The 23,516-nt window shown below is 41.7% G+C and overlaps 1 pseudogene; it reads left to right on the forward strand.

The window, feature by feature from the left end:
- The first annotated feature begins 9,303 nt into the window (after window positions 1-9,303).
- Window positions 9,304-22,345, forward strand: LOC132519128 (periodic tryptophan protein 1 homolog; annotated as a pseudogene).
- Window positions 22,346-23,516: the final 1,171 nt, after the last annotated feature.

The raw sequence follows: 23,516 nt of genomic DNA on the forward strand, positions 1-23,516 counted from the left end.
CAGCCCCGCTTTCAGTGTGCAGTCCTACTTTAAGGGAACAAAAGCTCAAAGCAGGCAGTTATCAAGAAATGGGAGCCCAATGATTTAAACTCATCCCCAAGCCTTAAAAAGAAAGGGGGACCGAGTGTGTGTAGGGAGAGAAAAGTGACGTAAGGGGAGGGAGAAGGGGGTGGAGACCTTTAGAAAGTCTTTGTTGTTTTTAAGAAGTTTGAACTTTGAGACGACCCAAAAGCCCCAAAGTTTAGGGTAGGTGTTGCTGTGGAGCCACAGGCTACATCCCCTCCACACTTCGACCTCACAAGTGGCCAGAGAGGACAAATGATCCCCACGCCCATACTCTTGCTGTTGCAGGTGAATGGGGCGAGGGCGGCGGCAGAGAAGGGCTCCTTTCCCAGAGCGTTGCAGGAGCAAAAGTTTGCCCGCCCATCAAGCCTGTCCCCCAATTCACAGTAAACCGCCCTGCCTGCAGGGGAAGGGAGGGTCTCTGCTCTGCTAAAAGGACCGGATGACGTATCTGCCAAGGGTGGCTTTGTAGCCTAAATCCTAGTCTGCCTGGTGAGCTCTCAGAAAGGCGGAAAGAGGGAGAGAAAAAGTTAGCCAGTCCTGAAGAGCTTTAGTTCTTCGCCGCAGGCTAGAAGCACAGTTTCCAGCGCCGAGGAGGCCCAAGTGGGAAAGATCAGCTCCCCCCGCTACCCCAGCAGAGGACTCCTCACCCTGTCAGAGTTCATTACCGATGATGGTGAGTGCTTGGGAGCCGGAGTGAGCTCGGAATTTTTGTCAGTCCCCTTCTGGGGAGCCAAGGAAGCCAAGAGCAATAACAGTGTAAACTCACGCCCCACCTTCTTACTGGACCCCTGTGCGGATTTCTCAGTCTCATCCTCGATTTTCCCTCGGATCCTGTCGGGGAGGATTTGTCAAATCTAGTCCTGCAGAGGTCCGAGCTAGGATGCTGCGCTGTCATTTCAGCGCGCCAGCCCCTCCCCCTTCCGTGTTTGGAGAGAGGCGGGAGAATCTACAAGAGGAGAAGAGAGGCAGAGAAGATCGTAACCCCTCCCCCGGGACCCGCATTCCGAGGCCTTTGCCCTGAACCCGCATAACGTGCTTTGGTGCCTCAAGTCGAACATTCAGGAAATCCAGCTTGACGCACAGGTCGTCTTGATGGCGGCGAAATCCGCCCGGCAGGTGCCGAAAGGCTCCCTTCCTTCTGCATCGACGCTACCCTCTCCCCACCCGCTCCGGAAAGGCAGCGCCCGGCAGGCCTCTCTTCGCTCCTTACGCGACCCGCTGCCCAAGCACCCCTCTTCTTTCCCACGAAGGAAAGAAATCACTGTAGGAGATGTTGCCAATCTCCGCCAGCTTTCTGATTGTTTTCCTCAGGTAAGGGGAAAAGAACAGCCGGCGCGTGAATGGGGGGGCTGGGGGCCCACTAGGGAGAGAAGCCCCCCACCCCTCTGTGCCTGCAAAAAGGGACATTGGCCATCCAGGGGAAAGTGCAAGAAAGAGAGCACTAATCGCTGAACCAGGAGACAAACACGATTACCAGCTCCGAGCCTTGAGTCAGAAAGTCTCATAGACTTTAAGATGTTAATCCCCAGCATAATCCTTCCTTTGGCGTGTAGGAATAGTGCAGCCACAAGAGTTGTTTTGTTATTTATATTGGCGTTTAATAAAACTCAGCCAGTGGTGAATGGGCTGCCCACTCTCCAATGGTAATTAATTCCCTATTTCAGTGACCCAATTGTCCTGGGACAGAGCGGTGGGCCCGTCCCGGTGCCCCGGTCCCTCTTTGTGCGGATACACGGCCCTCGTGCTTCAACAGCTATGGAAACTCATTCTTTTGATGTCATTCAAGGAGTTTTCCTTGGGCATCTTCTAAACTTCAAGGACCCTTTTCTTTCTCCGTTTCTTGAAAAGCAGTGCGAGCTTGACCACCTCTGTAGAATTTAATGATTTGGTGAAAGAACTCTTTGGGGTTTGTGTAAGGAGTTAGAAAGAGAGAATGGAAATTTGGCAGCCTGCTCCCTTGCACGGACAGTCCCGAACCTGGAAAACACAAAACTTATTCAAAGCAATGGATAAAGATCTGAAAGCCGATTTTCCCTCTCCTCTCCCCACTAAGGAAAAACATAACCTCCCAGAACTCTCTTCTGGAAATTGTTGTTTGTTGATGATATAGATTAAAAGGGTGAGGTGGGGTAAATAAGTTCGAATCTTTAGCAGAGAAAGTTCTTAAATCTGTTCCTTTGGGAAATAAGATATCATCCTTCTACGTTAGCGCATTCATTCAATCATCTCTCCCTTTTACCTTCAAAATGTACTTAATGAGCACCCAGTGTGTGCCAAGCACTGTACCAACCCCTGGGAACAATGCCATGCACAAGACAGACACCATTCCCACCCCCATAGAGCTTACATTCAAATAAGTAGACATAAAAATGAGAAAGTTACATGCCAGAAAACCGTGTGTCAGGAGAGGGCGAGGCTACCTTTTCTCTTCGCGGATCCAAAAGGATACTTTAGGACACAAACCATTCGGGGTCAACCCGCGTAGCTGATTTATTCATTTTATCATTCCCCCCGAATATTTCTGCAAGCGCCTGCTGTGTGCCGGGCGCCGTGCGAGGCGCGGAGTAGGCACCGCGAGCGAACCGGGCAGCTGCGGCCTGCTGGTCGTTGGTCCCAACCGCGCGACAACGCAGTCGCTGGTGTTACACTCCGCGGAGCCGCCGGGGCTCCAGGCCGGGAGGGGGCGGCCGCGGCGCGTCCAGCAGTTCTCCCTGCACAAGTAGCTCTTCTATGTCTTTATACGCACTTCCAAAAAAACTTCGCAAGTCACAGAAACAATTCAGAATTCAACTAAGAAAATACAGAGTGAACCATATGGCCTGGGTGGCTCGAGTCGGCTGCATTTTACTCCAGACAAAGAAGGGATTGAGAGTTGAAGGAAAGGAGAAAAAAACCAACTTTCCGGCTGATGAAGCTGTTGTCTGGAGGCAATGATCCCAAATCTGAAGGCTTTATTCCGGCTCCGACGGAGACGTGATATGTCATATGATTAGCATCTTTCATATTTACAAGAGTGGTATGGGCTGCCAGTCTTGAGAGAAAGGCGAGAGAAAGAAGGGGGCATATGCTGAAATGGATTTAGCATTTGAAAGAGAGAAAGGAGATCGGATAAATACACTTAAACGAGGATTTCGTTAAACTCCTGTTGAGTTCTAATGGATTGTTGATTGAGATTGTAGGGGCCTGGAACCGAGGTGTCAGCAGTAATTTAAAGAAGGCATTCAGCCTTCCAGCGCCTCTTTTCTCCATTTCCCCCTCTCACCCCTCCCACCCTCCCTCATTTACGCCTTCAAGCAGTACGGGGGCGGAGAAGGCTTTTAAAATAAAACACAAAACAAGGTCTTACGCTCGGGCGATAGCCGAGGGAGCCGGAGCGCGGATGGGTTTGGAGCAGGCGCCGGTACAGCCCGCCGCGGCCCGGGATCACGCGCCCTTCCTGCCGCACCTGAGCATTTTTCAGGTCTCGCCTAAGGTCCGGGGCCGCTGGGCGCGCGGCGAGGTCCTGGCGCCCTCTGGCGGGGTCCGCGGACAAGCCCCCTGCCCGGCCCGCCAGCCGCAGACACCGCGTTGGGCTGGGCGTCGCTTCGCAGTCCCTCCCGGGACCGGCTCTGGGGCCTTCCCCTGCGGCTCGGGTTTCGAACGCAGGTACGCGGCCACCTGTAACCTTCAGGCTCAAAAGCGTCAGTGGTGTGCGCCTCGGAGCCGAAATAAACTGACCTATAAGACACCTCCTCCAGTGGTTCTGATGGCTGCCAAGTTTGAGAACGAGCGGGCCTCGGTCACAAGACTTTTGTTTTGAGGAGTTAGCTATTCAGCCGCTAGAAGCGACGCCAAGACTCAATCGTTTTGGGGAAAGACTTAGACTCCAGACTGTTAAAAGGACCTCGTATGCACTTAGCGGGTATATACTATGTCAGTAGAGATCTGTGATTCTCCTCACACCCAGAGCCACTTCCAGATTCATTCTCCAGAGTGCTTGTCGCTCCCCTGGTATTTTTTATTCTCTTCCGAATTGGTGCTTGATGCTCATTTTAGCTAGATGTCATGTCTGTAAAATGTTGGGGGAGGAGTCTAAGAGGCTCAATGTGCCAGTCGCCTTGGGCCTCATCCCTGAATCCAGACGCCCGAATTCTTATTTCCGCTCTGCTTCATCTCTTTCTTGCTTAAATTTGCTTGTCCTTAACTTTGTCAGGGAAATTGTGCTTTCCCAAGTGTCAAAGGCAACTTAAGGACGTGTTATTTTAGCACTTTACCTGTGAATCTTTTAAGCTGTCCACATTTACCAACAGTAGAGACTAACTAATAATAAATATAATACTGCCACAGTAACAAAATGTCGTGCAGACTTTAAAATCATATTTTTGATGGATATTTAATTTTTTTCAAATTTGATATAATGCTTAGTATGACCCCAATATGTAGATGATTTATATCTCTGAATGATTGGAGGGAAATAGAAACACAGACATCCAGGAGAGAAAAATATTCACATTACTTATCTTTTTGTTATTGGTAATTTAAATTTTCTTTGTTGTGTTTTCCAAGTAAATTTTGGAACATTTATAGTCAGAAATTGTTATGTAAAAAAAAATGGCCTTCTGGAAATGCCTTTGTCTTTTTTAGTCTTCATTAAAGATTGGGAGTAAATTTCAGATCAGAGATGTCTGAAGTGGGGTGAGTTATATCATAAACCTTGCTCACAGTTAAAATTAAGGCCCCAGGAGCTGGACCATTTGTGTTGACATGGGATACTATAACTTAAAAACGAACATTTAATTATAATGGAAACATTGTAAAGAAGAGAAACATTCAGTGCTAATTTTTTAATTTAATTTTTGTCAAATCACAATTCCTGGGATTGCACAGAGAAAGAAAAGCTCCTCAGTGCTATTATTTTCTCTTTTCTGGGTAAATCACATCTAATTTTCCCGGAGGTGTGAGATCACATCCCAGGAACTGGATGGATTTTTTTTTTAATTATTTATTTATTTTATTTTTGTCTGCCTTGGGTCTTCGTTGCTGCGCGCTGGCTTTTCTCTAGTTGTGGTGAGCCGGGGCTACTCTTCATTGCGGTGCATGGGCTTCTCACTGCGGTGGCTTCTCTTGTTGCGGAGCACGGGCTCTAGGCGCGCGGGCTTCAGTAGTTGTGGCGCACGGGCTCAGTAGTTGTGGCACACGGGCTTAGTTGCTCCGCAGCTTGTGGGATCTTCCCGGACCAGGGCTCGAACCTGTGTCCCCTGCATTGGCAGGCAGATTCTTAACCACTGCGCCACCAGGGAAGCCCGACTTCATGGATTTTTAAAGAAAGATTTTTTTACCAATGTCTTAAGGTCATATATTTCCTTATTTAATAATATTTGGTAACAGGAAATTATTTATGTCTAACCTTTCTTAAACGCGTTTCTTGACCACTCCTCAGTAGTGATTACAAACTTTCCTCCTCTGTCATTCTGTGCTTGAAAATATAGCATCTGATGCTTCTATTTTAAAAATAATCAGGATCCAGAAAATGTTTAGTTCTGAGTTTTGCTTTCCTATGCTTTTGGCTTTCTCTGTTGACAGAAGCCAACTTTACACTGAAGGAGGCTGCTGTGGGTTTCTGTTTAACTCTGCCTGTTTATAGCACCAATCACCACACTGAAACTATGTTGTATTATTGTCAGTGCATGAGGCAGCAGGACTCAGAATAAGAGAAAGGAAAGGATTTACAAGAGGATAATGGCATGCTTCTAAGCAAATTCTTTTTTCTCCAGGGTTTTTATTTTTGAGGATTTGAGAGTTCATTTTCTCTTGAAGGAAAAGAAAGAATAATCTCACAGTACAATATTGTACAGGAAAATCAATATATTTTCAGGGTAAACGTTTACTAAGAAATTCTGAAAACGTAAAACAGGCTAGAATTAAAAACTAAAACTTCATGTCAATATTAACTCAAATTTGAACTCCTGTTAATGCCTTAAATAGAACATAGCTTTTCCCTTCCTTTTTAAAAATTTCCCAGCTGTGGAGAATCTAATGTGCCACTAAAAATGAGAGGAAAGTACAGTTTTATTATTTTCATGAATCTAGTGACCTCTACTCTTATACTACAAATTATTTGAGTTACACTGGATTTGAGACCAACACTGTTTCTCAGAAAATGAGTCATTGGAGGTTTAAGGACTTTTTTGGGGCTTTGTGCATTGTTCCTTAGGGTAAATTGCTGGCCACTCCCAAAGAATCACATGGTACTTTGGTTTTTTTCTCTGAATCTTCCTTTGGTCCTCAGTCTCATGAAATTGGCATCAACAATGCTTACTTTTCCCCGGAGCTGGTGCTTGGAAACAATTCCTTTATTCAGAATAAGCTAATTATGAAGTAGCGTCTTATTAAAATAGCAGCCCTTTCCTTTCTTCTTATCCCAAAAGCTCAAAGTGTTTTTCTTTTCCGCACAAAATAGGGGTGAAATAAAATATACCACACAGAATTTTAAAATAATAGATAAAAACATATGCATACAGTCCAGTAAGAAGTCAGTAATACATTCCTTTGTTCCCAGCATTTGGCCAAGAAAGAACACCTTGATGGGGATTTCAAGTCATAATTTGTGGGCAACTGGAAATTCTAACTCAATACTTAAGAAGAAATAAATCTGTATCTATAGAACACAGAGTGAATTTAATCATTGTAGGGGAGCTAAGTCAGAATTTAGGTCAACAAGACATTCATAGGAATGAGGACCATCACTTTTTTCACTTCCTCCTCTTAATTAATTAACATTGATTAGATGGCACATAGTTCATGGCTGTGCTAAGGCTGAGCAGATCAATATCAGCGCTCTTGACAAAACTGTCTTTTTTTTTTTTTTTTGGCCGCACTGCCCGGCTTGCAGGATCTTAGTTCCCTGGCAGTTAAAGCACTGAGTCTTAACCACTGGACCACCCAGGGAATTCCCAAAACTGTCTTTTACAGGAATGATTTCTTTTGCAGTTTTTCCTTCATTTAGTCTTTCTCTATATTTTTAGGTTGCAGTGAGTGGCCAAGGAGGCAGCGTTTTCTGGAGTGCTTTCTCATAGGCTTATCTGTGGCTGACACCTGATGAAAACTGAGGAAGTAGGAACTACCTCTTGTGGAGGGGAAGCAGACCTACAGTGGGCCAGGCCCTGTACCAGGTAGGAATTTTCAATATATTATTTTGCTTAGTCTTCACACAAATCCCAAGGAGAGCATTGTTGCCATTACCATCTTCACAAATGAGGAAACTATTGCCCAAGGTCACGTGTTGGCTAAAGGTCAGGATCCCGATCGCTGTCTAGACCTGTCACACTGTTTACAAAGACCTGACAATTCCAGGTCTGTGCACCTTCGTTGAGTAATATGTTGATCCTTCTGTAAAGGAAAAGATTCTCTGTGTTCCCCTCAGTGTAGACCATGGCTATTGTTATGATGTTATTTAAAGATCTATAAACATAAATCTTGGTGTACATTTCTTATGTTTATATCTCTTATGAAACCATGGAAACCAACAAATTTACTAATTAAATATAAGCACAACTATAAAAACAATTCCATCCAAATCAATATTAGTTTGATGTGATAGATTTTATATTTTTTTTCCCCTAAGGACCTCACAACACAAATTTTATACAGCCTGCCACTGTGAAGTTTCAAGTCTGGGTGCCTTTTGTATCACATCAGTATTATATGATGATGCCCACCACTTTTCTCTTTTAGATGTATTGAGAAATCTTAGGACAGTGTTATTTGGCTGTCATTAAGTGTCTACAAATAATGTATACACAGAGGGTTTTTTAGGGAAGGGGAAATACTCGTATGATTTTTTTTTCTTTTACTATATATATATATTTTTTATTTTTGGCTGTGTTGGGTCATCGTTGCTGTGCACGCACTTTCTCTAGTTGCGGGAAGCAGGGGCTACTCTTCGTTGTGGTGCGCGGGCTTCTCATTGTGGTGGCTTCCCTTGTTGCGAAGCACGGGTTCTAGGCATGCAGACTTCAGCAGTTGCGGCACACAGGCTCAGTAGTTGTGGCTCGCGAGCTTTAGAGTGCAGGCTCAGTAGTTGTGGCTCACGGGCTTAGTTTCTCCGCAGCATGTAGGATCTTCCTGGACCAGGGCTCGAACCCGTGTCCCCTGCATTGGCAGGCAGATTCTTAACCACTGCGCCACCAGGGAAGTCCCTCTGTGTAATATTATAATGATGGCTATATGTCATTATACATTTGTCCAAACCCATAGAATTAGAATGTACAACACCAAGAGTGAACCCTAAGGTAAACTTCAGACTTTGGGTGATTATGATGTGTCAATGTAGGTTCATCCTTGGTAAAAAAAAATGTACCATTCTGATGAGTGATGTTGATAATGGAGAGGCTATGCGTGTGTGGGAGCAGAAGGTATATGGGAAATCTCTGTACCTCCTTCTCAATTTTGCTGTAAACCTAAGTGCTCTAAAAAAATAAAGTCCTTTCAAAAAAAAAAAAGATAAATTCAAAGGAATCTCCCAGAGTATAGAAAAAAAAAGTCAAAGATTAAACAACAGTAAGGAAAAGATATTGATATTTATCAGTCCAGGAGTCCATCATCTGACCGGTAGGAGTTTCAGAGAGGATAGAGAAAATAGAGAAGATGAAAGTATCTGAGAGGTGAAGAACTGGTGAACAGATTTAAAACAACAACAACAAAATTCATACAGGAGAATATGACTCAGCATTAGAAGGAATGAACTGCTGAGACATGTAATTACATGGATATACCTGAAAACATGCTGAGTAAAAGGACTTGAAAGAGTAGATACTGTATGGTTTGAATTACATGAAGTTTTAAGTCAGGTCAAACTGATCTGTGGTGACAGAGTGGATTAGTGGTTACCTTGGGTGGAGGGATGGATTGAATTAGTGGGATTTTTGCATGTTTGAAAAATCATTCTGGTGGGAAGAGTGACTGGAGGCAGTGAGTTGAAGAGCTTATTAGGGACGTATAACTTCTGGGTCTGTGGGACCTGTGAGATCAGTTATCATAAATGTGTTGTGGCACTAATCTGCACATTAGTATACTTTTCCCTAGAGCACCAGCAGCCCAGGTGTAAGAAAATGGAAAAGGATGTTTAGACTAATCCATGGAAAAACGTGTAGCAGAGAGGAAATGCACCAAGGCAACTGAGAATGATTCAAAATAATGGTGACAGGAGGAGATAAAAGGCAGCTGATAGAATAGCAAGGAGTCAGGAGATGCGAGATCATGATGGGGCTGGAAAGTATGTGTAGGGGAAGTGAGGGGGAGAGGCTGTGGTCAGTGGCGTGCTGGAGTAATCTAGGGGCTGACAAATCCCAGGCAATTCTTTAAAAGTCTAGACAACATGGAATGAACTCTAAGATGCGCTGTTTAGTGAAAAAGACCAGATACAGGAAGATGTGTATAGTAGGCTACCAGGTAAAAGGGGAGACCATTTATATGTATGTACTTGCATGTTAGTAAACTATTTCTGGAAGGAAATATAAGAACCTTATAATATCAGTTGACTCTGGGGAGGAGAGCTAGGTAGCTCGGGGACACAGGAGGGAAGGAGGCTTTTCGCTCTCTTCCCTTCTTCTCCTCTTGAATATTGACCCATGTGTGTGTTATTACCTATTAAAAATATATAAATAAAATTTTAAAAACAAGGAAAAAGAAAATAGATGTGATATAATGAATAAAAACAGAACGCAAAGTGAGGTATTCATGCTTCACATATAAAGGTATGCTTCAAATATATATATGCTTAGGCACATATGTGAACCAGTACTAGATGGTAAGAGAAACAAGCCCTACTTGATTTGTTTATTTATTTATTTATTTATTAGCCGCGTGGCATGTGTGATCTTAGTTCCCTGACGGGGATCGAACCTGTGCCCCCTGCAGTGGAAGCACAGGGTCTTAACCACTGGACCACCAGGGAAGTCCCTGATTTGTTTTAGAATATAGATGAGGGCCTCCCTGGTGGCCCAGTTGTTGAGAGTCCGCCTGCCGATGCAGGGGACACGGGTTCGTGCCCTGGTCTGGGAAGATCCCACATGCCGCGGAGCGGCTGGGCCCGTGAGCCATGGCCGCTGAGCCTGCGCGTCCAGAGCCTGTGCCCCGCAACGGGAGAGGCCACAACAGTGAGAGGCCTGCGTACCGCAAAAAAAAAAAAAAAAAAGAATATAGACGAAAATGCTTAAAAAGAAGGCAATCAAAAAAGAAAAAAAAAAGATCACTGGACATTCTAGATTATATTATCTAATGGCTAAACACTTAGCACCTACTATGCTGGTGCTGGTCCCAAATTATTAATGCAAAATATGATTCTGAAGAGCCATTGGCACTAAAGTTATTCATGTAGCTTCTTCACAATATATTGTCTATTTTGTTCTTGGTCCTTTATATTCAGTCAGCTTGCTTAGAGTATGCCAGCACATAAAAGCAAGTCTCGGACTTCCCTGGTGGCACAGTGGTTAAGAATCCGCCTGCCAATGCAGGGGACGTGGGTTCAAGCCCCGGTCCAAGAAGATCCCACATGCCGCAGAGCAACTAAGCCCGTGCGCCACAACTACTGAGCCCACGTGCCACAACTACTGAAGCCCGCGCCTCGAGCCCATGCTCCGCAACAAGAGAAGCCACCGCAATGAGAAGCCTGCGCACCTCAACAAAGAGTAGCCCCCGCTCGCCGCAACTAGAGAAAGCCCGGGCGCAACAACGAAGACCCAACGCAGCCGAAAATAAATAAATTAATTAATTAAAAAAAAGAAAAGATTGACTTTGTGGCAATAATTAAAAAATAAAAAGCAAGTCTCATACAACATCTAGACTGAGCAATTACACTTTGCCTGTTGCCCTGATCCTGTACTCATGTGATGTCACCATGCGGGTTGAGAAGGTTATTATCCATTCAAAACACTAGATAAGGCCTGTGAGACCTAAAAGAAGTCACAGATGATCTGATTTTACACCCACATCCCCTCCCACACACACCATCTGTGCTGAAAGACCTAGGATCTTTTCATGCCTCAGAATTTGTCAACCATGTGTCTTCCTCACCGTGCACATCCATCCCTCGTTTACTTCTCACTGCCTTACTTGGTCCTCAAAGGTCTGGTCTCTGCCTCACAACCCAAAGCCTGAAAGCCTGACATTAACTCTAGAGATAAGGAACCTGAGGATGTAGAGGACAATGTATCTGAGCTCCCAGAGCATCATGGCCATGTTGGTCTTGTTTCATTTAGAAGTGTGCATTCCAAAAGAATGGCCAAAGAAGCCCAATTTTCTTACCTCAAGAATTCCACCAAGTTTCTCCATCAGGGAGAGCTTTAGCTTGCCCCATGTAGGGGTAGAGTGATATGTAACTAGTTCACCTATACTCCACGCCTGGGCTGAGAAATACACTGCACATGTCTTCCAGACTGAACCAGACTGCTGTCCATTTACACAGGACCAGCCACAGAGTAGATGCTCAATGAATGCACTGACTTCAATGGAACCAAAGAATCTATTCCAAGAAGCCACAGATCCATCATCATTCAGCCAATAAAATCAATGTACTGGAAGTTTTTGTTTTAAAAGAAGCAATAGGTACCTTAAAACTTTCACTTAGGAAGTCTCCTTTACTAATTTTTTAACCTGAAAGTTGACTGCTTCCTGATTTTTCACACACACACACACACACACACACACACACCCCTTCATTTACTGTATTATCAAGATCAGATTTGCCCAATTAGAAAGTAGAGTAGTAAGGAATATCTATAATCAAGAGACTAACAAGAGTTTTTTAAAAAAATCAACCTAACTAGTGTTTCAGGATGAAAGGAACTCAGGGGCTTGCAGAGATACTTGGATTGTATTTTTCCTTTACTTTATAATCAAATCATGCTAATATAAACCAGAAACATAACTTGAATTAAACATACATTTCACTCATGACTAATTACAAAGCAGGCATTTCAAATCAGTGTTGAGCTAATGCTTTTAGAACAATTATTTAATTTTCAGCGTCCAATATCTGTCAAGTAAATCACCAATTTCCATTTCATTCTTATTTAATATAAAAAGAATCAAATTAGTATAAAGCTATTTCACAGCTGTCTTTAAATTAAACCATAATCAAGAGCATGCAGCATTTGAGGCTTGCTTTGGCATCTCCAAATCAAACATTCTTTTTGTTCAGATATTAAAGAACAATACCAATAGTTATGTTTTATTTTGAAGTTTTAAGCCAGGCTTCGTAATCTCAGATTTTAACTTGTGATTTTTCACAAGTAACTCAAATATTGAAATGTATGTTTCTTTTTTTTTTTTTTTTTCCTTTTGCGGTACGCGGGCCTCTCACTGTTGTGGCCTCTCCCGTTGCAGAGCACAAGCTCCGGACGCGCAGGCTCAGTGGCCATGGCTCACGGGCCCAGCCACTCTGTGGCATGTGGTATCTCCCCAGACCGGGGCACGAATCCGTGTCCCCTGCATCGGCAGGCGGACTCTCAACCACTGCGCCACCAGGGAAGCCCGAAATGTATGTTTCTAAGGACAGGGGTTGGCTGCAGAGTGGAGCAGAGTATGCAACATAATTATTAATTTTTAACTGACTTTTGATAATAAGAACAGAATCACCAGCTCAGCTATTACTACATTTTTGTTAATAATCAGTTTTTCTTGCATTAAGTCTAAACAGATCTTCTAGTAGCAAATGTAGACCTTCAAGACCTTCAAAGAAAAATCAACAATCCCATTTTCTAGCAAAATTTATTTAGCAGGAAGGTATAGATTTTTCAAACAAATAAATTGTTAATATTTTGCATAATAAATTAACCAAGTTAAATTATCAGGAAATGAGCCTGTTTGGTTCGGTCAAAGACGATTTTTGGTTTTAGTGTCTTTCACTGCTTGATAAAGTGAAGTGACTTACCACGCAGGCAGTGCAGTGGAGCAGAAAAGACTCCATGGATTAGTCTGGGTTCCAGCCCTGCCTGTATCCTGCCTTGTATGGTAGATTAGATGGATCACTTCAGTTTCTCTGACTGTTGGCTTCATCATTTATAAAACGGGGAAAATACCTGTTCTCCTCCCTAGGGATCATTGTGATGTTTGTGAAAGAATCTTGGAAGAAACCTCACACACATAACCTGTGTAAAGCAAAGGCAATTGGTGAGTGGATTAAAGCCTAGAAATTTCATTGTTTCATTATGTGATGCCTAAACTAACAGACCTTTTTTATAAATAAAAATCTAGAGAACATTCTTATTTAATTCTATCACTTACTGAGCACAAGATGGGAAACATTGTTTTAATGTTATTTCTATCTGGGGACTTCCCTGGTGGTCCAGTGGTTGGGACTCTGTGCTTTCACTGCAGGGGGCACGGGGTCGATCCCTGGTTGGGGAACTAGGATCCTGCATGCCAAGCAGCGTGGCCAAAATTATATATATATTATTGCTATCTGTAGATATATGATGGCTCTAGCTGTAAAACTGGCCTGCTACTTTGAGTATATTGTAAAATGATGAGAAATTTTAATATTTGTTGTTTATTGAATGGGATACTCCTTAAAGTTCAATTTGTGTCTATCTAACCTTGGTATTTGAGATGAAAAAGATGAAGCAGGCATTGTCTGGATTTGGGAGATTTTTCTTTATCAAGAATTGTTATGGCCCTTTTCTTCTTGAAAATAGAAATTAAGGCCCTACTAATATTCAGGGTTCAGACAGTATGTTTTTGCTCAGAATAGATCGTGAACCAAAAACAACTCTACAGTGGTCAACACCACCCAATCAGAAGAATGTTTTGATTTATTAAATTAATCTTTGAGAAAGTCAGTAGATTCCCCAGCTCCTCTTACTGAGTGAGTTTTTGAAGGAAATAAAGAAGTGAGAGCTAACTGTCCCTCACCCCATTTCTGTTGTAACGGCCTTGGGGAGAAGGAATGCGTGAAGCTTGATTGTGCTCTGATGCGCAGGAGCTAGGGCAAGAACACTGTGTAGGCTCGGACCCCTGCATGTTCACCAGACCTGCTGCACCAGACAGTACACCCTGGGATGGTGCTCTGTGAGCCAATGCAGATAGTCTCTCTCCAGGCTAGGAAAGATGAGAACCAGAGAAAAAGACACCAACACCGTATCCACTGTAAGTCATGTCCACCCAGAGGGAAAGAAAGCCTAAACTGTGAATCTCCACCCTGGGCTGAGGGAAGCAAAAGAAGATAGACTGAGCCATTTCCATCTCTTCCCGTTTTTTCTCACACCACTATTACTTCTTTTTCTTTTCTAAAGTGCCTTGTGTAAAGGACTGCTTAATATGGTAAATTATGCAGGTGGGCTAGAAAAAAGAGAAAAAGTTGGCCCAGAAGCAATTCTGCAACACTAATGTTTTCTGTTAATTAGGTTTTAGAACTCTGTTAACTTTAATATACTGTAAATTATACAGATATATGCAACCCCATGTTCACTGAAGCATTACTTAAAATAATCAAGATATGGAAACAACCTAAGTGTCCATCAGTGGATGAGTGGATAAAGAAATTGTGGTATACACTCAGCCCTCTAATCCACAAGTTCTGCATCCACAAATTCAACCAAACACAGATCAAAAATATTTGAAAAAAAATTCTAGAAAGTTCCAAAAAGCAAAACTTGAATTTGTCTCACTCCGGCAACTATTTACATACATAGCATTTACATTGTACTAGGTATTATAAGTGAACTAGAGATTATCTAAAGTATATGGGAAGCAAATCATAACTACATTGAGGCATCTCCTCACACCGATCAGAATGGCCATCATCAAAAAATCTACAAACAATAAATTCTGGAGAGGGTGTGGAGAAAAGGAAACCCTTCTACATTGTAGGTGGGAAATTGGTACAACCACTATGGAGGTTCCTTAAAAAACTAAAAATAGAGTTACCATATGATCCTACAATGCCTTTCTCTGGGCATATACCCAGAGAAAACCGTAATTCAAAAAGATACATGCACCTCAATGTTCATAGCAGCACTATTTACAAAAGCCAGGACATGGAAGCAACCTATATGTCCATCAACAGACGAATGGCTAAAGAAGATGTGGTACATATATAGAATGGAATAGTACTCAGCCATAAAAAAGAATTAAGTAATGACATTTGCAGCAACGTGGATGGACCTAGAGGTTGTCATACTGAGTGAAGTAAGTCAGAAAAGGACAAATATCATATCACTTATATGTGAAATCGAAAAAAATGGTACAAATGAACTTATTTACAAAACAGACATAGAGTCACCACAGTCTTATGGTTACCAGTGGGGAAAGGGCAGAGGGATAAATTGGGAGATTGGGATTGACATATACACGTTACTGTATATAAAATAGACAACTAATAAGGACCTACTGTATAGCACAGGGAACTCTACTCAATACTCCATAATGACATGGGAGAAGAATCTTAAAAAGAGCTGATATATGTATATATATAACTGATTCACTTTGCTGTACAGCAGAAGGTAACACAACGTTGAAATCAACTATACTCCAATAAAAATTTTTAAAAAGAATTAAACACAAATCTCTGGCAGAGGCAAGGTTATCGCATTGTAGTGTTGAATAAAATTATTTTAAAAATAAAGTATATGATAGGAGGTACGTAGGTTATATGCAGCACTACACAATTTTATAGAAGAGACTTGAGCATCCACGGATGTGTTATCCAATGGGAGTTTTGGAACCAGTCTCCCTCGGATACCAAAGGATGACTGTGTATATACAATGGAATATTATTCAGCCATTAATAAAAAGGAAATCTTGCCATTTACGACAACATCAGTGAACCCTGAGGACATTATGCTAACTGAAATAAGTCAGACAGAGAAAGACAAATACCATATTGTCTCTCTTATACGTGGAATCTAAAAAACAAAAACAACAAAGCAAAAAATCTCATAGAACAGAGAACAGATCAGTGTTGAGATGGGGGGCTGGGGTGGGAGAAATGGGTGAAGGGGGTCAAAAGGTAAAAAGAAAAAAAAATGGAATGTCAACTTATCAAAAAAAAAGTATTGCCATTAAGGAAAAACAAAATATATATATATATATATATATATACTATAAATTAGAGAAAAATTTAGGTATGTAATGATAAGATATAGCTACCCCTTAGCAAAAGTAGAATACCGTATACCATACTATCAATCTCTTAACCACCTACTACACCTATTAACATTTATACCTATTATTATGTTCTATATAAGAATATTGCTAAGTGAATTGGAAGTTCTTCTAAAGATTTTGATGTGTTCCTGTTTAAAAGGTTTCAGTAGTCTCTGTCACATTAAAATAACTGTGAAGACACATAAGATAAGTATTTGACACTCATAATCTCAGAAGTTGGGAGGAAGAGTCATGAGCTATAAGGATGACAGCACTGGACTGGGAACATGCCTGGTGGACTACCTGTATAATGCCATTAGAAATGGGCAGGCACGCCTACCTAAAAATAAAAAGATTCTCCGCTCTCCTTTATTAACTGTTGCCTGGATCAAAAATACAAGAGGGACACCAGCCAGGAAATGGGGCAGCCACACTTGTAAGTGCAGCTGCCTCTTTTGGAGACGGCTGGGATGCTGGGCCCACTCTATATCAGGATATTTGGCAATGGCTGGAGACTTTTTTAGTTGTCACAGCGTGTGGGGAAGGTGGCACTGGCATCTAAGGGGCAGGGGCCAGAGATGCTGCCAAACATCCTATGAGGCACAGGACAGCCCCCCACAGCAAAGAATTATCTACCCCCGCATGTCAAGAGCGCCGAAGTTGAGAGATCCTGCTCTACACCATCAAGACCTCTTTCTACATCGTTGCAGAAATCAAAATTTCTTGAAAACTGACAAAATGAGACTGGATGTGGGAACTAACGGTAGCATGAGCACAGGTGGGGAAGACTGTCAAAGTCTTTGAGTAGTATTAGATGAAAACCAGTAGGAATTAGACGACGAGCTGTGCAAAATCAGCCTGCCATATGGTGTAGATCTGAGATGGAAAGTCAACGGTCATCCAAATGAACAGGAAGTGAGTCCAAGGGCAATTCCCATGGTGTTTAGATAGCTCTCATAAGTATATGTAACAAAAATATATCCTCAGATATACCAAGCCTCAAAAGTTATGTCATTTATACACTCTTCTTGGAAAAAAAAATTACTTGAGACCTAGCTCCAGATGGCCAAGAATGGATTGACTCAAGAAATGAAAAATAGGGCTTCCCTGGTGGCGCACTGGTTGAGAGTCCGCCTGCCGCTGCAGGGGACACGGGTTCATGCCCCAGTCCGGGGAGATCCCACATGCCGCGGAGCGGCTGGGCCTGTGAGCCATGGCCGCTGAGCCTGCGCGTCCGGAGCCTGTGCTCTGCAATGGGAGAGGCCACAGCAGTGAGAGGCCCGCGTACCACAAAAAACAAAACAAAAAAAAGAAATGAAAAATAGGGGAAGTTTGGGTAGCAAAACTCAGGAATAAAGTTTAAATATGTGTTGTCAGATTGTACAGCTCAGAGGTAAAGCGTGGCTCTGTAATACTTCCTTTAACTATTCCTTACCCAATGTAAGGAACTGTTGAGAATCACATCTCCCTCCCTCCCTCCCTCCCTCCCTCCCTTCCTTCCTTCCTTTGTATAGTTCATTTACAATGTTGTGTTAGTTTCAGGACAGCAAAGTGATTCAGTTATACATACATAAGTATCTATTTTTTTCAGGGTCTTTTTCTTTATAGGTTATCACAAAACATTGACTATAGTTCCCTGTGTTATACAGTAGGTCCTTGTTGGTTATCTATTTTATATATAGTAGTGTGTATATGTTAATCCCAAACTCCTAATTTGTCCCTCCTCCCCCTTTTCCCCTTTGGTAACCATAAGTTTGTTTTCTGTGTCTGTGGGTCTATTTCTGTTTTGTATATAAGTTCATTTGTATCCTTTTTTTATATAGATTCCACATATAAGTGATACGATATTTGTCTTTCTTTGTCTGGTTTACTTCACTTAGGATGATAATCTTTAGGTCCATCCGTGTTGCTGCAAATGACATTATTTCATTCTCTTTTATGCCTGAGTAATACCCATTATATAAATATACCACATCTTCTTTATCCATTCCTCTGGCAATGACATTTAGGTTGTTCCCACGTCTTGGCTATTGTAAATAGTGATACTGTGAAAATTGGGGTGCACATATCTCTTTGAATTATGGCTTTCTCTGAGTATATGTCCAGGAGTGGGATTGCAGGATCATATGGTAACTCTATTTGTTTTTTCAGGAACCTCTATAGTGTTCTCCATAATGGTGTACCAATTTACATTCCCACCAACAGTGTAGGAGGGTTCCTTTTTCTCCACACCATCTCCAGCAATTATTATTTGTAGATTTTTTTTTTTTTTTTTTTTTGCGGTACGCGGGCCTCTCACTGTTGTGGCCTCTCCCGTTGCGGAGCACAGGCTCTGGACGCGCAGGCTCAGTGGCCATGGCTCACGGGCCCAGCCGCTCCGCGGCATGTGGGATCTTCCCGGACCGGGGCACGAACCTGTGTCCCCTGCATTGGCAGGCAGACTCAACCACTGTGCCACCAGGGAAGCCCTATTTGTAGATTTTTTGATGATGGCCATTCTGACCAGTGTGACGTGATACCTCGTTGTAGTTTTGAGTTGCATTTCTCTAATAATTAGCAATGTTGCACATTTTTTCATGTGCCTGTGGGCCATCTGTATGTCTTCTTTGGAGAAATGTGTATCTAGATCCTCTGCCCATTTTTTGATTGGGTTATTTGTATTTTTGATATTGAGTTGTATTCTTTTTTTGGTATATTTTGGAGATTAATCTCTTGTCGGTCACATCATTTGCAAATATTTTCTCCCATTCTGTATGTTGTCTTTTCGTTTTATGGTTTCCTTTGCTGTGCAAAAGCTCTTAAGTTTATTAGGTCCCATTTGTTTATTTTTGTTTTTATTCCCCATTACTCTAGGTCACACATCCAAAAAGACATTGCTGTGATTTATGTCAAAGAATGTTCTGCCTATGTTTTTCTCTAAGAGTTTTATAGTATCTGGTCTTACATTTAGGACTTTAATCCATTTTGAGTTTATTTTGTGTGTGGTGTTAGAGAATGTTCTAATTTCATTCTTTTACATGTAGCTGTCCAGTTTTCCCAGCACCACCTATTGAAGAGACTGTCTTTTCTTCACTGTATACTCTTTCCACCTTTGTCATAGATTAATTGACCACAGGTGTATGGATTTATTTCTGGGCTTTCTATCCTATTCCATTAATCTGTATTTCTGTTTTTGTGCAAGTACTATATTGTTTTGATGACTATGGCTTTGTAGTATAGTCTGAAGTCAGGGAGCCTGATTCCTCCAGCTCTGTTTTTGTTTCTCAAGATTGCTTTGACTATTCGGGGTCTTTTGTGTTTCCATACAAATTTAAAAATTATTTGTTCTAGTTCTGTGAAAAATGCCATTGGTAATTTGATAGGGATTGCCTTGAATCTGTAGATTGCTCTGGGTAGTATTGTCATTTTGACAACATTGATTCTTCCAGTCCAAGAACACGGTACATCTTTCCATCTGTTTGTGTCATCTTCAGTTTCTTTTATCAGCTTCTTATAGTTTTCAGAGTACAGGTCTTCTGCCTCCTTAGGTAGGTTTATTCCTAGGTATTTTATTCGTTTTGATGTGATGGTAAATGGGATTGTTTCCTTAATTTCTCTTTTCTGATCTTTCATTTTTAGTGTATAGAAATGCAACAGATTTCTGTGTATTAATTTTGTATCCTGCGACTTACTGAATTCATGGATGAGCTCTAGTAGTTTTCTGGTAGCGTCTTTAGGATTTTCTATGTGTATTATCATGTCATCTGCAAACAGTGACAGTTTTACTACTTCTTTTCCAATTTGGATTCCTTTTATTTCTTTTTCTTCTCTGATTGCCATGGCTAGGACTTCCAGAAATATGTTGAATAAAAGTCGCAAGAGTGGACATCCTTGTCTTGTTCCTGGTCTTAGAGCTTTTCACCACTGAGTATGACATTAGTTGTGGGTTTGTCATATACGGCCTTTATTATGTTGAGGTAGGTTCCCTGTATGCCCACTTTCTGGAGAGTATTTATCATAAATGGGTGTTGAATTTTATCAAAAGCTTTTTCTGCATCTATTGAGATGATCTTATAGTTTTTATTCTTCAATTTGTTAATGTGGTGCATCACACTGATTGATTTGCAGATATTGAAAAGTCCTTGCTCTATACTTCCACTGCAGGGGGCACAGGTTCAATCCCTGGTCAGGGAACTAAGATCCCTCAAGCTGGGCAGCATGGCCAAAATAAATTAAAAATAAAAATAAATAAATTTTAAAAGTCCTTGTATCCCTGGGATAAATTCCACTCAGCATGGTGCATGATTCTTTTAATGTATTGTTGAATTCGGTTTGCTAGTATTTTGTTGAGGATTTTTGCGTCTATGTTCATCAGTGATATTGGCCTGTAATTTTCTTTTTTGTGATATCTTTGTCTGATTTGGTATCAGGGTGATGCTGGCCTCGTAGAATGGGTTCAGAAGTGTTCCTTCCTCTGCCATTTTTTGGAATAGTTTCAGAAGGATAGGTGTTAACTCTTCCCTAAATGTTTGGTAGAATTCGTTTGTGAAGCTGTCTGGTCCTGGATTTTCATTTGTTGGGAGTTTTTAAATCACAGATTCAATTTCAGTACTTGTAATTAGTCTGTTCATATTTTCTATTTCTTCCTGGTTAAGTCTCGGGAGATTGTACCTTTCTAAGAATCTTTCCATTTCTTTTTTTTTTTTTTAATTATTACTAGGTTACTTTACACTCTTTTCTTACTAAGTTTTTTTTTTTTTTTTTTTTTGGCTGTGTTGTGTCTTTGTTGCTGCACAGGGACTTTCTCTAGTTGTGGCGAGTGGGGACTGCTCTTTGTTCTGGTGTGCAGGCTTCTCACTGCAGTGTCCTCTTCTGCTGCGGAGCATGGGCTCTAGGCCCACGAGCTTCAGTAGTTGTTGCCCACGGGCTTCAGAGCGCAGGCTCAGTAGTTGTGGCGTGTGGGCTTAGTTGCTCCATGGCATGTGGGATCCTCCCGGACTGGGGCTCGAACCCGTGTCCCCTGGATTGGCAGGCAAATTCTTAACCACTGTGCCACCAGGGAAGCCCCTGTCCATTTCTTCTACCTAGAAGAATCTGTAGAGCTTAATGAAAAAGAAGTGAAACGTCTTATTGCTGAAGCAAAGGAAAAATTACAAGAAAAAGGTGGCAGTGATGAAGAGGAGACAGGTGATCCTTCAGAAGATGGCATGCAGCATGTCTGTACCCAGGCCCGACTTCGGGAGCCCCTGGAGGATGGTGACCCAGAGGATGACAGGACGCTGGATGATGATGAGCTGGCTGAGTATGACTTAGATAAATATAATGAAGAAGGTGACCCAGATACTGAAACTCTTGGTGAGTTTCTTTTGGGTCTTACAGTCTATGGGAGTAATGATCAAGATCCTTATGTTACTCTGAAAGATATGGAGCAGTACGAATGTGAAGTTTTCTTGATTAAGCCCAATGACATTCTCATAGTTTGTGGCAGAGCCGAACAGGACCAATGCAATTTAGAGGTACATGTTTATAACCAATAAGAAGATTCTTTTTATGTCCACCATGATATCCTGTTGTCTGCATACCCTTTGAGTGTTGAATGGCTGAATTTTGATCCTAGCCCAGATGATTCAACTGGAAATTACATTGCTGTGGGAAACATGACCCCCGTCATTGAAGTGTGGGATTTCGATATAGTGGAACTCTTTAGAGCCAGTCTTTACACTTAGAAATAAGCTATCAAAAAAGAAGAAAAAGAAAGGAAAGATGAATTCCTCAGCAGATGGGCATACCAATGCTGTCCTTGACCTTTCTTGGAATAAGCTGATCAGAAATGTGCCGGCCAGTGCATCAGCTAACACTGTTATTCTGTGGGATACGTCCTTGGGGAAACCAGCAGCCAGCCTTGCCATACATACAGACAAGATCCAGACTCTCCAGTTTCATCCATTTGAAGCACAGACTCTGATTTCTGGATCATGTGATAAGTCAGTGGCTTTGTATGACTGCCGAAGTCCAGAGGAAAGCCATCAAATGTGGCGATTCAGTGGGCAGATTGAGAGTGACTTGGAATCACTTTTCACCTTGTCATTTTTTGGCCAGTACAAATGATGGTTTTGTATATAATTTGGATGCATGCTCAGATAAGCCAGTTTTTACACTTAATGCACACAGTGATGAAATTTCTCATCTTGATCTAAGCAGTCAAATCAAGGGCTGTCTTGTGACTGCATCAGCAGACAAGTATGTGAAGAATCTGTCCATTTTATTGGAATATAGTTTTTCGTAGTAGACTCTTAAGATCCTTGGTATTTCTATAGGGCCAGTTGTGACTTCTCCTTTTTCATTTCTGATTCGGGCCCTCTCCCTTTTTTTCTTGATGAGTTTGGCTTAAGGTTTATCAATTTTGTTTATCTTTTCAAAGAACCAGTTTTCGTTTCATTGATCTTTTCTATGGTGCTCTTCATCTCTATTTCATTTATTTCTGCTCTAATCTTTATGATTTCTTTCCTTTAACTAACTTTGGGTTTTGTTTGTTCTTCTTTCTCTAGTTGCTTTAGGTGTAAGGTTAGGTTGTTTGAGATTTTTCTTGTTTCCTGAGGTAAGCTTGTATTGCTATGTACATCCCTCTTAGAACTGCTTTTAGAATTGCTGCATCCCATAGGTTTTGGATCACTGTGTTTTCATTTTCATTTACCTCTAGATATTTTTTGAGTTCTTTGATTTCTTCAATGATCCATGGGTTGTGTAGTAGCATATTGTTTAGCCTCCATGTGTTTGTTTTTTGCAGTTTTTTTCTTGTAGTTGATTTCTCATAGTGTTGTGGTCGGCAAAGATGCTTGATATTTCAGTTTTCTTAAATTTACTGAGGCTTGCTTTGTGGCCCAGCATGTGATCTATCCTGGAGAATGTTCCATCTGCACTTTAAAAGAATGTATATTCTGCTGCTTTTGGATGGAATGCTCTATAAATATCAATTAAGTCCATCTGGTCTAATGTGTCATTTAAGGCCTGTGTTTTCTTATTGACTTTCTGTCTCGATGATCTGTCCATTGATGAAAATGGGTTGTTAAAGTTCCCCACTATTATTGTATAAGTGTCAATTTCTCCTTTTATGTCTGTTAACATTTGCCTTATATATTGAGGTGCTCCTATGTTGAGTGCATGTTATTTGCAATTATTATATCTTCTTGGATTGATCCCTTGATCATTATGTAGTGTCCTTCTTTGTCTCTTGTAACAGTCTTTATTTTAAAGTCTATTTTGTCTGATATGAGTATTGCTACTCCAGGTGTCTTTTGATTTCTATTTGCATGGAATACCTTTTTTTATCCCCTCACTTTCAGTCTGTA

This window comes from Lagenorhynchus albirostris, chromosome 4, assembly GCF_949774975.1.
Source record: "Lagenorhynchus albirostris chromosome 4, mLagAlb1.1, whole genome shotgun sequence".
Lineage (NCBI taxonomy): Eukaryota > Metazoa > Chordata > Mammalia > Artiodactyla > Delphinidae > Lagenorhynchus > Lagenorhynchus albirostris.